Below are 14,960 nucleotides of genomic sequence, written 5' to 3'. Positions count from 1 at the left end.
GAACCGTCATTTCCTGTTAAACGCTTCAAGGGGACTTTAAGTTTCCTTTTGTCAGTTGAACAACAAACGATTACTGTGAACAGCAGCATTTATGCGCACAGCTTTTGGCTGGTAGTGGGGTGTAAGGGATATTCTTTTTCGCTACGCTGCTGTAGTGTAATAATGCACATGTCTCATGCAGTTGGCTGATGAAGGCTGATGAAAGGAAAGGACAGAGGAAAAACTTTAACTGTGCAATGCACATCCACCGGGCTCTTATCGGCTCTTATGAGCTGCAACTTGACGCCTTGTTCTGCATCTTAAGAGACTGTTGCCAGTTTTATCTACACGATAGAGTGGAAAATCGATACGAACACACAAGTAAAGATAACAGTGAGTACGGTCGATTGAACAAAGAGGATTAGCACTCGCAGATATTGCTAACGGTGATTAAAGTTCTAGGAGATGTTTATATTGGAATTATTGTGGGAGAAAATTGAGTTTATACATGGATGTTCATATCAGTTTTAAAAGTGCACGTTTTATGCTCTGAATAACATGAACGGAAATCACTATGTTTTTGAAAAAACAAAATTTATGTTCCTTTTTAACTTCGCATATTTACGGTAATTCAAATGTTAATACCAATTTTATTTTGAAGAAATTTCTAGCGCTACAGAGAATTCCGGTTCAATACTATAAAATTGAAAAATTCAAGCCGTTTGACTACTACTATGTTCAAGAAAATAGTATCATAATGTAGGTAACAATTATTATCAATTGTCATGCGCTTTGAAGACATTTAAATTCCGAGTATTATTCTAAAAACAGGAATGTGAACAAACTTGTTTTAGGCAATGATAAGACAATATGAAAATTACATACACCTCAGTTGAAATTTAAATTTAAAAATTTAACATTCTAATAAGATCGTTTAAGATTCGTTGGACGGCGTCAAAAAATGGAATGAATCATAAAGTGACATCATAATAAAACGTAGGAAGCCAATGGATACAAGTGTCGGACTAACAGACGCAGTATCAACAAGCTCCGAGCATGATGTGAATTATTCTATCTTCTATGTAAACTGCTTGCTTTCCACACCTCTCGCCCACTTTAAACTAGTACACATGGGAGGTGTTAACGAAGCATTGCTTGTGTCGTCTAAGCATTGTTCCGGGAAACAGGTGTTACAATCCCGCACTGGCAACTCAATTGAATTCGTTATTAAATTTTAAAATTATTCTTCATTTGCAACTAAGACTAATTCTGCTCGTATTGTACATCGTATGCTACCATTAGATCTTCGTTTCCCAGCTAGCTTCTCCTTGGAGTGAAATATCAACCCCGCAAGCAGAAATGAAAGACAGCATCTTTGCTCTAGATTATTCCGACGTCCGGTAGGCAATCGTAGCGCTGTTTCTCCATCTTGGAGACAGCTTTCGTATTAGTCCCAGTCCCTAATCAATTTCTCGAGCATGGCCAACAACGATATCAGCAAAGCTGTTACTTGTTACGGCAGCAAGTGTAAATAGAAATGGCATGGTACGAATAATTCAACCCGGCAGCTTGTCGTCTATCCCTACATGCTACAAAATGCTTAGCGTATTTGTGTAAGATTCCCTGTGCAGGAGATTGTTTCGTAGCTAAGTGAACTAAGATACTGGTGTGCTGTTTTCCACGGTGAAAATTGATGCGACGATACAGTTCCAGGTTGGGCCTCGTGTGTTCTTAGTATAATGTTGTGGTACAACTGAGCACACTAACGGGACGCCGGAGAGTTTCAAGAAAATAGATCAGATCCTGTCAAATGCTATTGAATACTTTATTGGTTTATTTCACTGTGGATCCCTTACCTGCGGCAGTGGAAACTAATGAAGCCGTCACAGCGGGCAGAGCGACTTATACTAGTGACGGGAAATGCACCGTTTCCGGTTGTGTTATAAACTGAGAATATCTACCAAGCTGCTACAGGTTCTAATATGTTACGTTTTTCAGTTAGACAGGATATAGATGGCACGAGTAAGACAATGTGAACACCATGCAGGTGAAAATTGTACCAGAAAAATAGGCGATGTCTTAAATCATCAGATATTTCAGCTGCAAGAAAAAACTATTTTTGCATTTAACATCTATTCCTACCACAGCCATTGGAAAGAACTGTTCAATGACTTCGACCTAGATAAAAATTTTCGGATACAAAACTTGTTCTCGCAGCGATAGTTTCGGAAACTACTCTTTCAAAAAGGTATTCAATCAACTCACAATCAAATCAGTCGTGCGATTTTTCCGGTGATTAAATCGATACTAGTGCAACCGGGCGAAAGGCGGCAGTGGGCGAAACTTTGCAAACAGTTTTGTGCCCGATTCCCGAAGCACATCATAGTCGCTTGCCGAAGGTCTTATCTTTCGCAAGAAGTCGGATATAATGGGATGCATCCTTCGGCAACGTTTCCGCTTTACGTGCACGGACGGATGATAGCGCGAGCAGTCGAAAGCACACAGATGCGGGGTGGTAAACGTTCTTGTGCATAATGCGCGTTTTTGATGAAGTTTAAATGCTTTGCACTTGAACGGGAGACAACGAGCGGCACTGGATGGTCGCTTTTTCTTTCTTTCCTAGACGCTACTCTAAACAACGCCGCCCTGCACAAGATGTTTCGAATAGAGAATAAACCGTGCAGTTTTCCTCCTTCTTTATTGTATTGAGACTATCGCGGGTTGTACGGTATCTACAGGTAGCTAGCTAGTAAGCTGAAGAGTATAAACCAAGCCACTAAGTGAAAATGGCGATAAGAGTAGATTGTTACATTCATTGCAGTGGTTTTTTTCTCATAAAAATTCAGCGTTGATTCGAGTAGCTAGTATTTATTATCGTTCACTAGCAGATTGCCAGAAAGATGCACCGTGATAGACTTAAAATAGTGAGAAATCGAGACATCAATTGTGGTAAAACTAGTCATCTCATCGAACTTTCTTCCCCCTTGCAGATAGAAGTACCTGCCAAGAGGTGGCGTACTTCAGAAAGAGGCTAGTGTGGTTATAAGATTCCACGTTTTTAGAGCATCCCAACGTCCATCCGCTCTCGTTTCACATGCTTATAAAGAGATGCAATGCAGCTCAGCGATGGTTTACAAATCGTTATCCTTTGTGGGATACTTTTTCATCGTTGGTGGTTCACAGATGGTACCCCTTGCATCGCTATGACCGCTTCTGGGCTGTCGTGGTCGCTGTGATGCTTCCTATTCAAGAGTCCAACTCGTACCGCACCGAAACGTTAGTGAAGGGGACTTCACAAACGGCTTTGTGGACACAAGCACAATAGCGAAACGACGGCAGTCGACAAATGATGCAAATAAATTCTGGTTTATTACTAAGGGCTACTGCACAACCGAAGATACGCCGAACAACCATACCATCACTGCTAGTTGTGTGTGGGTTTTCTGCACAGTAGTAGCTGTTGGAGGATGGGGTGATCAAATCTCGCCAACAACATTGTCGGTGAATGAAGCGTTAAAAATGATTTTCCACCCCCATATACCACAAAGCCCAAACCTAATGATTGCAACATCAAAGTACTTCCTAGCACGGAAGATTACCACCATTATCAGGGTACATTTTTTTTTTCAAAATGAACAATAACTTATGGGGTGGGAAATGTTTCATGTTCCAGATGTTGTCTGGAATCACATACCTGATGTACACAAACAAATGATATGAAAATTTTTTGTGGATCTCAAAATACCGAATTTGAGTTGAGACCAGTGATGCCACATATACAGATTTATCTGCATTTATACAGATTTTTTGCGTATTTTTCATACAGATATCGGCATATACAGATTACAGATTTTCTGGAAATAATACAGATTTATACAGATTTTTTTGGTTTTCATGGGGTTGTAAATTAAACTTCTTTATATAGTTGAAAAATATAAATTAACTCAAATGCGGTGGAGCGTGTCGGAGGTTTTATTATATTCATATGCTACGCGTAAACGTGTGCATGAATGAATTCGCGGAAAAAATGTTAAACAAGCTATATCGCATTTTTTACGAGAAGGATATGTCCAGTACATATGCAGATTTTATTTCACAGATTTTTTCAAATTTTACCAAGGTGATAAGATTTTTTGAGCTCCAAAATACAGATGAAAATGTGGCATCACTGGTTGAGACCAGCGATGGTAATTAAACGAATGACTAAATTATCCTTTTATATTGAAGTGTCATGATCGGTACACGTTACAAATAAACTTGAATCCCCTAAATCCGTCATGAAATCTCGCATATTTTTCAAAAGAAACTAATTGACGTTTGTTTACTTTATCTTTGGTTAATAACTAAGTTGTTATTACATTTTTAATGATACTCTCTGCATAGTATGCTAGGCAATATTATAATCTTTAGATTTGTGGCTTGAAATTGATGAAATTTTTTACAATGATGCTACAGCAACAAAACAGAGTGAAAGAGAAGAGAGTCTCTAATACTTACTTATGTTCTTTTGAAAAGCGTGCCTTGTTGCAGCAATAGGTGGCTGTATGACTTAACTGCTTGCAGTTTTGGCAATGCGTGACCCGTGGTACAAACAGACGTACAGGGAGGCGAGCCCTGTCCAAAAGGATGTAGCACGGCAGTGCGAATCTGGCGAATGTTACCTGGATGCAATCCGAAGGGAGAAATTTCTTCTTCTCTCCTTAGATTGATACTCAATGCAATTGCTTACAATCCAATATCTATACTTTTTGCATCATGGGGTTCTTGAAACAGCCTACCCCATAACGTAAAATGCCATCGACTGTGAGATTCTCTCGGCAGGGATGTATACACGGTACTCTTTCGTGAAGAGCTCGTAGCTAACAATCGCGTTTGCTTGCTTCAAGCTATTCACGACAACTCACAGTTTGTTCGGTCTAACCTTTGTAATTTTGGTTACGTCCGAAAACTGTTTTGCCAGGTCCTTGCCGATTTTTGTTTTGTCTAGTGGCTTCTTTTTGGGCCTAAACAAACGGACCTTTAGCGGCATCTGGGTAAGCTTTTACTCGTGTTCAGCAAATATGACGGCAAATATTTTTTTTAATAAATAATTTGAGTAAACATTTTGGTATTACACGGGCAAATAAATATTGACCGTCATTTCAAGCAAATATTTGCTTTGTTAAAGCCTGCTTAATGAATGAAATAGTTATTAACTGAAGACTGTTCGTAAACACAAAGGCTTTGCGGAGGGGAAGGGGGGGGGCGGGGTTTCACACAGGCAGAATTCGTGGGGGCATAAGTACGATAACTTTAATGTACAGCAGGTAAATTAAACGTCAAGCATAAAAATGTTAGGTATAATTATTTTTATCCTCTCCAATTATTCTTGCAACTTTCGCGAATATCGAACACTTACTTAAACTTATTTAAAAGTTGAACGGGTAAACATGAGCCAACATGGTAATGTAATTTTAGTTACAAAATGGCTAAAGCATATCAATTGAGAAGTTACGAAATTCCATAATTGCAAAAGTAATCAAAGAAAATTTGTACTATAGAAATAATAACTGAATTCTGAAGTTCTCATTATTAATCGCATTCATGTTTAAAAATTGCAGAAAATGATCTCTTTGACCACCCCATCCCCCCTCGTGGACAAGCGTGGAGATTGGCCAAATCACCTCCCTTCCTTTCCCCCTCCCCTCCTCTTTGTCAACGTAGATTTTTTTTACAAAGAAGAGTTGAAAAAATATCTGTGGTTTTTTTAGCAATTAAACAATGAAATGTCAGCAAAAGACTAATAATGCCCAAATCAGCCCAAAACTAGTTTTACAATAATTCAGAGAAACGCACCAAAAGAACAGAAGAAGACAAAGCAGAACGCGCAAAGTCAACGCCTTTATAGTTTAGAAAAAACGGAAGAAATATAATCACAAAGCTTCGGAAGCTTCGGTAGAAACTGTAAAGATAAAATCTTTTCTGCAAGAAAGGAAAGAATAGAAAACAAATACGTCAAGTTTCTCATGCATGAAAAGGCTCCGAGTAGAATACTGACTGAAAACATTTCAAACAAATATTAAAAAATATATCATTTCAATTTTAGGAAAATAGAAAAAATCAATAAAACAGGAAAATTGAGCCTCAATTTACTTAACGTCAGGAAGAGGCCGAAAATTACTTTACGTCAGGAAGGGGCCGAAATTAGTACACTTAAAAATTTATTCCAAATGAACGTCCAAAAATTTAAAAACGTTACAAAAAGTTTTAAAAAAACATACAAAGAATTTATGAACATCTCTAAAATCCAGAAGAAATCGAAAAGAAAATAATCCTAAACATAACTTCAAGTGGAACACGTCAAGGGAAAAAACAAAAAAATATAAAAACGCCTCTGAAGATAAGAAAAAAATGGAAATGAAAGCAATTATCACTTGTTAAACAAAGCTAACTAAAAATACTTGGGAACGCTCCTGGAATCCAAAGAGGAAAACAAACATTAAGAAAATGATCTTCAATTTGGTTCAAATTATTAAAGTAATTTTAACGAGAGGAAAAGGCCAAAAAAGAAAATAATTTAGATTCAGCCAAATGGTCGAAAAACGCTCCTAAATTAAGGCGAAGCAGAAATTGATTCGACATTTAGCTAAAAGTGGATCCATAGACGGATGAGCCTATGAGCTTATGCAGAACCTTTCCAACAAACGAAGAGGCCAAGTTTATCTCAAATATAGCTGATAACGTCTCTAAAACTAGGCGTGGCATTGTGCAGCTCGATTCGGACAATTATTGCTGTTTTCGAGCACGTTACACACTGTCAGTTTTGCTTTGAGCTCGAAAGGAACTGTCATTGTAATTGTCCTTTGGCTCATCTAACCCACAAAGTCGAAAAAAAAATACGAAACTCGAAACATAACGTCTATCAGCGATCATTTAATTTTGTTCGAGTTATTTGAAACGAGATGCGCACTGTCACCCCGAACAGCTGAAGAATTTTTATTGCAGGTCAATATTTTTTTCTGGCAGATTTCCATTTTTTTAGAAAAAACTCGTGTCCACGTGGATGTTGTTATAACCCCCTCCCCCCCTTACCGCGAACAAGCGTGGACATTTGCGTACCCTCTACTCCCTTCTACGTTTTCAATGTGGAATGTGGACGGCCCCTAATGCTATTTATAAGAAGATGGTCACTTAGTTATTAGTTTTAAAATAACTTGTTTGAACGAGTTCTTTCAAGTATTCGTTAAAATTTGTTAAATAGTTAATGAGCACAGGGTGGCCACTCAGAACCTGAAATTAAATTACCGTGTTTTCCCAGTTTTTTCCTGGTTCGTTCAAATATTTTTCCCGGTTAATTATACTTCTGTATTGTGTAGTTTTCCATACAGTTAAGAATTAAAATAGTGAGACTTTTGATTAACCATCCCAGTCAGTCAGTTCAGTTCAGTCTTATTGAAATGAGGAGATATTGTCACGAAAATTTGAAAAAATGTGATAGACGTCATCTCCTCTTCCAGATTCATAACTACGCACTCCTTGTACACGGAGAAACCTCGCTTTATTATTTTTGTGAACCATTTGCTCTAGGAAAAATTCGAGCCGTTTGACGGCTACTTCCGAGGAGCTTATCATGGTCAAGTGAGCTTCCAAGAGAAAGATGAATAAAAACAAAAACTGTTATATGCACTGTGAGATATGAGTTAAATATACCGTCAGCCGGAGTGAGATTGTGCCATTCAGCCTGTGGTTTGTCAACCATCTTTTCCGGGTCAGAAGACTAGTCTTTCTTGGTTAAGTATTCGAGAAAACTTATTCCAGACATTCTGGTCTTGTGATCGCCGAGATGGCTGACAAACAACGGGTTTGTATGGCACAATCTCACCCTGGCCTACGGTACTCAACTGATGTAATATTCAGTGAAATTCCCGGTTTTTCCCGGTTCCAAATAAATCCAGGTTTTTTCCCGGTTGGGTGGCCAGCCTGTGAGCAAAAGCACTGCAGGTTGTTAAAATATTATGTTTCAAGAACTGTGTAGATTTTAGCAATCAGAATATTTGAATTTTAGTAAATACTTTAACTAATAATTTAATAGTTTTAAGATGAAAATTCAATATGGATACTGTCTCATAGGTAGGCAAAGCACTCATGGCAAGTGCCTGGAACACGAGATTCACGCTATTTTCATAACATTTCAAGTGCATTCGCATGGAAAATGCAGTTCAAAACAATAATTTCACGATCACACCGAGGTTTCGATTCGCAGTTTGAATTTGTTTAATATATAGCAGATGCGACATAGTGCATATCACTTGATCATAAATTAATTTCACGCCACACCAAACCAGTTGACCGATTTGTTTTAAAATAGGATACACTCGAGTTGGTTCGGGATGGATCAAATTCTCCCGTTTCTCGTTGTGATTGAGCCATTGCTTTTTTCATTTTCGCTGTATTGGAGCAAAAACTGTAACGCAATATTATATATGAACTATCAAATCGACTGTGGATAGGTGAAATAGTTGGAATAGCTTGATTTAATATTGATTTTTTAAATGTCGATCATCGTTTGAGAACGGATTTGTAAATGCTTCAGTTTATATGTAGGTTCTGGTATACTTCTTACATTTAGTCCTCGAAAATCTTAACAAAATTTATAATCGGTAGGTAAGCGTTTACGATAAGTTTCAATATTTGGAAAACTTTTACACTGTAAAATTGCTTTTATTTCAACTTCTACTAGAAGCAATCAATATGAGTAGAGAAGTGAAACGAAAACAATAATATAGAACAAACAACATTATGTTTGAACTTCATAATTTTTTGAATGATTTAAATACCATGCACGAATATGACATGCATACTCGAGCATCAAATGATTGGTTCACTCTACGCCACATGGTGTCATTTTTTTTTCAAATAGAAAAAAATACCACCCCTTTCTGGGTTGTAGACATTCAATATAAATCCAATTTGATTATAATGAATTCTGTTAATTCGTTGCATTTTTCGAGATAATGAGTATTTTATCTGGCATTTGTATTAACGTAATTAGTCCGTGTGCGAATTCAAAGGCCGTAATTACTTTTTTGTTGAGTGTCTTTACTGTAGCAATCTTTCCCGGATATTCGTTCTTTACCTTTGAATCACATGAGCAGGAAGAAAAAGTAATCGGAGCATAAGGGCAACGACTAATTGCTGATTAATATTTCTGCACTCCGCACTTTATATTATTGGTAATATTATTATCGACAGTAAGTGACAGGCTCACCATTTATATCAATGCTTGTGCGTATGTTTTAGCGTTCCGTTTGAAGCTTATTGCTTTAGTATAAAAAGCCTCCTTTCTTCAGTCAATATCACTAATTACAATGTTCTGGAGAAACATAACAAAGTTTCTCTGATCCGTTTAAGTAAAACTCATTTCGTCGAGAGGGAGGAGTTATATCGAAACCTCCGTTTCTCGTTCCAATTCATATAGGCACTGATGATGAAACAATAACAATATCGCACGCAAGCCTGGGGGGCTTATGCGGTCTCGATCAACAAGATTAGTTGAGAGAATTCGTTATCGATATTGTTTTTTGGCACATTTTGCATGTGTAGGATAAGTACAACGATACACCGTGCCCCAGTGCTGAGTCGAGAAAATTTCCAGCTCGAAAAGATCCTCGACCTGATCGGGAATCGAACCCGATGTCACAACCGTGTGGGAGAGCTAGCCGACCAACATCGCTAACCACAGAACCACGGGGACCACGGGGGGCACTGATGATGGTTATAAGTAATAATCGAAATTCGTGTCTGCGGACAATTTAAGCAATATTCGATTTTTGGTGGTAGAATTTAATTACACATTGCCTGTTTCGGCTACAGCAGGCTTTCGAAAAGGGCACATATTTGTAACATTTTCCACAACATACTACTCTACTAAAGTAAGACATTGTCCTACAGCCTTGTTGATTTAAGAGTAAGCAACATGTTATCAAAAGCATGAACTTTTGAGTTTTGAAAACAGTTTTGTTGTATCATCCAAACTAGAGCTGAGCAACTCGATTCGACCAAGCTCTACAAAAACGTAATCGAAATTATTTTGACCCAAAAAACTTAATTTTGGATCCAGTGTCTTCAGTAAAGTTGTTTTATTAATTATTCTCCTTGTAATAGAATTTACAGTTTTGTGATTAATCCACTTAACAGTGAAAAGCGAATTATACTTTTTTCATTTTCGCATATAAAAATAAAAATTTATCGCGTTCGGCAAAGTTGTAGCATATTTCATAAGAAACAACTTTGTTAAAGACATCATACTTCTATCTGCCTATTTGAATGGACTTATGTGGAATTTTCTACAGATTGCCACCAAAAATCAGTTTTTTCAATACAGTGATCACCCGATTATATCTCACCCTGATGATTTTTGGCGTGATAAAATAGGGAAAGTGATAAAATCGGAAAATTTTTAAAATTTTTTTTTTATTGAAGATGTTAAATCAATAACTAAATACGTAAAATCAGCGATTTTAATTTTTTTTGGAAAATTTATCTGTACAAACATATGAAAAATGCTGCAGTTGTTTTTTCATAAATCGATATATCTGAATAATGACAAAAGATAGAGAGAAGTTGTCAAGGGATGAATTTGAGAAAACTGTCTGAGCTTTTATAAAAATTATTAAAAAAATTCAATTTGAGATCCTGTACTGAAAAAAAAAATTCAAAAACAAAAAGTGACTATGAAAAATCGATCATCACTATTTTTTTAAAACATTTTTTTAGATAGATAATTCAGTTGCCTAGAACTTTTCTGAACAAACCTAAAAAAATAAAAACCTAAAAAAATCGATGTAAAGTTGCAAATAAATTACAATTAAGTTTTTTATCCGTTCATGTTTTTGTTTGAATTGGTAAAATGAATTACTTGCTTTTTTGTAGCGCAGTACCATAAGCAAAATATTGTTGTTCTCACAACACTAAACTTTGCCGAAGACAGCGTGCTGATATCTCTCACATATTGCAACCACAAAAATCTTGAAATATAAATAACAATTTTTAATGCCTTCTCATAGAAAACTTTATGTTGCTTGCAATATGTAAGAGATAGAAACATGATGTCTTTTGAGGAGTTTCTTGTTTTGAGATCATACTTTGCCTAAGACACCAAGCGTCTATCTTTATGTAATGAAAAAGTAAATATTGTATCTCACTTTTAGGAGGATTGATCACCCAGCTTTCTACATCAAAAGATTCGTTTTCCAATATTTTGAAACTTCTCCGAACATATTATACGGTTATAATAAACATTTGTATCACTATTCAATTATTCGCACGATATCAACAAAATGTAACATTGGGCATCGGTTGAATTTTTAATGTAAACTACATCCAGAATGATACACAGAATTATGAAAAATATCTTAAATATTGAAGCGTAATAGAAAATCAGTTCACCTTGACATTTTTTTAATGAAATGTTTTATGATGATAAAATCGGGTGAAAAATGTGATAGAATCGGGGGCAGATAAAATCGGGTACAGATATAATCGGGTGATTACTGTATAACTTTCAGTAGTGATTTTCTACAATTTTTCAATGTTCTACAATGTTGTTTGCTATAACAAAACAAACAATTTCTGCGAAGAAAGTTTATCATTATCTCACATATTTTTCTGGTTATTGACGATTTTTATAAAAACAGTGGATTAGTTTACTAACAGATATCTTCAAAATCTGCAAATATCTGCAAACTAAACCATTTCTATATTAAAGTATAACTAAAACATCATTCAATCCAGATATAGCCATTTGCCTCGCTGTCTTCTGTGTTTATATCTGTTAGTAAATTGGTGCACTATTTTAATAGAAACCTTTAATAACTAAATAATTGTGAGAGATAAAAATAGGCTTTCTTCGGTGAACTGGTGCGTTTTATTATACTGAAAAATTCTAGAAAAACACTATAAAAAGTTATATATAAAAATGATTTTAAGGGGCATTCTAAAGGGAACTTCACAATTCATTTTAATTCACAGTTCATTTTAATTGGCAGATGGAAATATGGTGTCTTCAACGAAGTTGTTTCTTATAAAATGTGCTAAAAAATTACTTAGCGAAGTGGATTTTTATATGCAAAAACGAGAAAAATAAAAAAAATTTCTCTCTTTTGGGTAGATTAATCACAAAATTCTAGCTTTCATAAAATAAAGAATAATTTAAAAAATAACTTTGCTGAAGACACTATGGCTCCAAAATCATTTTTTTAGTAAAGAGTAGTGTGAATTAGTGCATTATTTAAGTAGAAACCATCAATAACTAAAAAAATATGTGAGATAAAAATAAACTTCCTTCGAAGAAATTGTTTGTTTTGTTATAGCAAACAATATTATAGAACATTGAAAAACTGTAGAAAACCACTACTAAAAGTAATATGGAAAAACTTTAAATAAGCAGATAGAAGTATAGTATCTTTGACAAAGTCGTTCCTTATGAGATGTGCTACAAGTTTGTTGAACACGATGAATTTTCATATGCGAGAATGGAAAAGGAAAATTCGCTTTTCACTGTTAAGTGGATTGATAATAAAACTGTAACTTTTATAACATGGAGAAAAATTATTAGAACAACTTCACTGAAGACACTGTGGCTCTAAAATCAAGATTTTGGATAAAAATAATTTCGATCACGTTTTTTCAGCTTTGGAAACAGTGCACAGTGGTACAGAACGACAATTTAGGCGGAAATCGAGTTTTCGATACATTTTTGTGATTTTAGAGCCATACTTTATAAAGCGAAGTTGCTTATTATAATTTGGTCTACATTTAAACAGAGGTGAAAATTAGGGTGGTCCTAGAACCAACGAAATAAACCAACTAAAATTTTTATTTGTGGAAAAATGTAATTTTATTTTCAGTAAAGTTGTAGATCACTTGATTTTAAGCAGCTTTGTTGAAGACTACTTTCTTGTAGCTCTTAAATTGACTGAATTAGAGCAATTTTGCCTAGGGTGGCTCTTAAAAAAAAAAATTTCACAAATTTTCATAAAGATTTGAGCAATAGGAAGAAAGTTAGAGCGATTTGCAGCGCGCCTCGCCACGGCCGCATAAGCTAAACTTGAAACTTTACACGCGATTATCTCGGAATAGTGTTTTCCGAAAAATGACTTTGCCGTGATCCTGATTGCGGGAAAACTACTGAACCGATTTCCTCCATCTTTTTTTTTAAATTTTCGTTATTAAATTCGCCGGTCCTTGAACGATCGGTTTTTGAAACATACAACTACATTTTGCCGCAAAAAAATTTCTAATGCAATTTTTAGCGCTCAAAACGTGCATTTTTTGGGAAAAACGTTCCCATTTACACTGAAAACAAAATACTTATAAAAGCGATCGTTCAAGGACCCGGCACACTTCTAAACTAATGAAATAATATGAGTTTTTTGGTTTCGGTTGACCCGCTGAGTCTCTATCAGGATCACCGCAAGCCTCTGCAAAAAATAGCGTTTCGGGATAACGGCCATTACTCCAGTAATAATGGGTATATCTCAAAATCAAACGTATTTTTTTGTTGTTGATAAACTGTACTTTCAGAAAAATACCCCTTTGATGCAATGAAAATGGTGCTATGCAATTAAAAAACAGAATCAAACTTCCCTCATTTTTCTCGACCATGAAGGTATATAACCCCTTAATAGCTTTTCACCCATAAAAGATATCGTTAGAGTATACTGCCCATAAACGCATAAGAGTCACACTGCCAAAAACGTACAACTGAGTAAAACGCAGTAGACGCAGGTAAACCATAGCATTTTTTCCTTCCTATGGATTCAATCAAAGAAACAAAAATTTAAAATAAACATTTATCCGAGGTAAATATATTTGTGCAGAATACTTTTATATGCAATAAGGTTATTGTTGTTCCGATTAGTACACTTTATTTGGTTTTTTAATGAAAGTTACCATGATTTTCTGCTAATTGGTTTTAGCTCTGAGCCTGTTATGCGTTTATTCGTAACGTGGGACTGACCAAAATCAATATTTTTTTCATCATTTTAGCAACAAACCTAACTTTTGTTGTAAATTTTCGAGAGCATACGTAATGTAAAGAAGTTTCTAAGGTTTATCTCAAAAGTGATGAAAACTCACATGGGACTGTTATGCACTTATGGGCAGTATAGCCACCAAAAGTTGCGTCTTTTAAAGCTCTAAAAGTCGTCTGAACATAATTTAACTGGGAGCAGGGGCCTAGTGGTTGGTAACGTCTCCGCCAACCACGCTCGACGCCTGGGTTCGAATCCCACCGCCGACATAGGTGTCGATGGTTGTGAGGTGGCGTGATCCACTCACAACCAACCCAACTGGTCTAGATTCAATCCTAGCCGACACCGGAAGATTTTCTGAGGCGAAAAATCTCTGGGATCACGCCTTCCATCGCATGAGGAAGTAAAGCCGTTGGCGCCGGTCCGTTAATAAACCGGTCGTGAGTTAGGGTCCTGGGTGTGGAGTCGCCTCCCTGGGCGTCGGTGATTGGCCACAACAGTGGCGGAACTAGACCGACGGAAAATAAGCGAGAATAAAAAAAAACAAGTTTTACTGAGAAAATTGAAATAAACAAAGTAGAGCGAAAAAAACGTTTTTTAAGAGCCACTCTAGGCAAAATTGCTCTAATTCAGTCAATTTAAGAGCTACAAGAAAGTAGTCTTCAACAAAGCTGCTTAAAATCAAGTGATCTACAACTTTACTGAAAATAAAATTTTATTTTTCCACAAATAAAAATTTTAGTTGGTTTATTTCGTTGGTTCTAGGACCACCCTAATTTTGCTTATAATAATTTTGCTTATAATAAGCAACTTCGCCATATAAAGTATGGCTCTAAAATCACAAAAATGTATCGAAAACTCCATTTCCGCCTAAATTGTCGATCTGTACCACTGTGCAGTGTGCTCTGGCCAAAATACCCGAAAACTAACAAATAAACTGAAATTCAGTATAGTCAAATCAACTAAGCT

The 14,960-nt window shown here is 36.0% G+C and overlaps 2 protein-coding genes across 7 annotated transcripts in view; one reads left to right on the top strand and one right to left on the bottom strand.

The window, feature by feature from the left end:
* The window catches only part of LOC129725205 (heterogeneous nuclear ribonucleoprotein L), a 314,819-nt gene that overhangs the window by 20,915 nt on the left and 278,944 nt on the right, over positions 1–14,960 (bottom strand). The gene's annotated exons all lie outside the window — the stretch shown is intronic.
* The window catches only part of LOC129725212 (nuclear inhibitor of protein phosphatase 1), a 489,093-nt gene that overhangs the window by 343,091 nt on the left and 131,042 nt on the right, over positions 1–14,960 (top strand). The window lies entirely within an intron of this gene.

This window comes from Wyeomyia smithii, chromosome 2, assembly GCF_029784165.1.
Source record: "Wyeomyia smithii strain HCP4-BCI-WySm-NY-G18 chromosome 2, ASM2978416v1, whole genome shotgun sequence".
Lineage (NCBI taxonomy): Eukaryota > Metazoa > Arthropoda > Insecta > Diptera > Culicidae > Wyeomyia > Wyeomyia smithii.
This window is presented reverse-complemented; position numbering and strand designations above follow the sequence as displayed.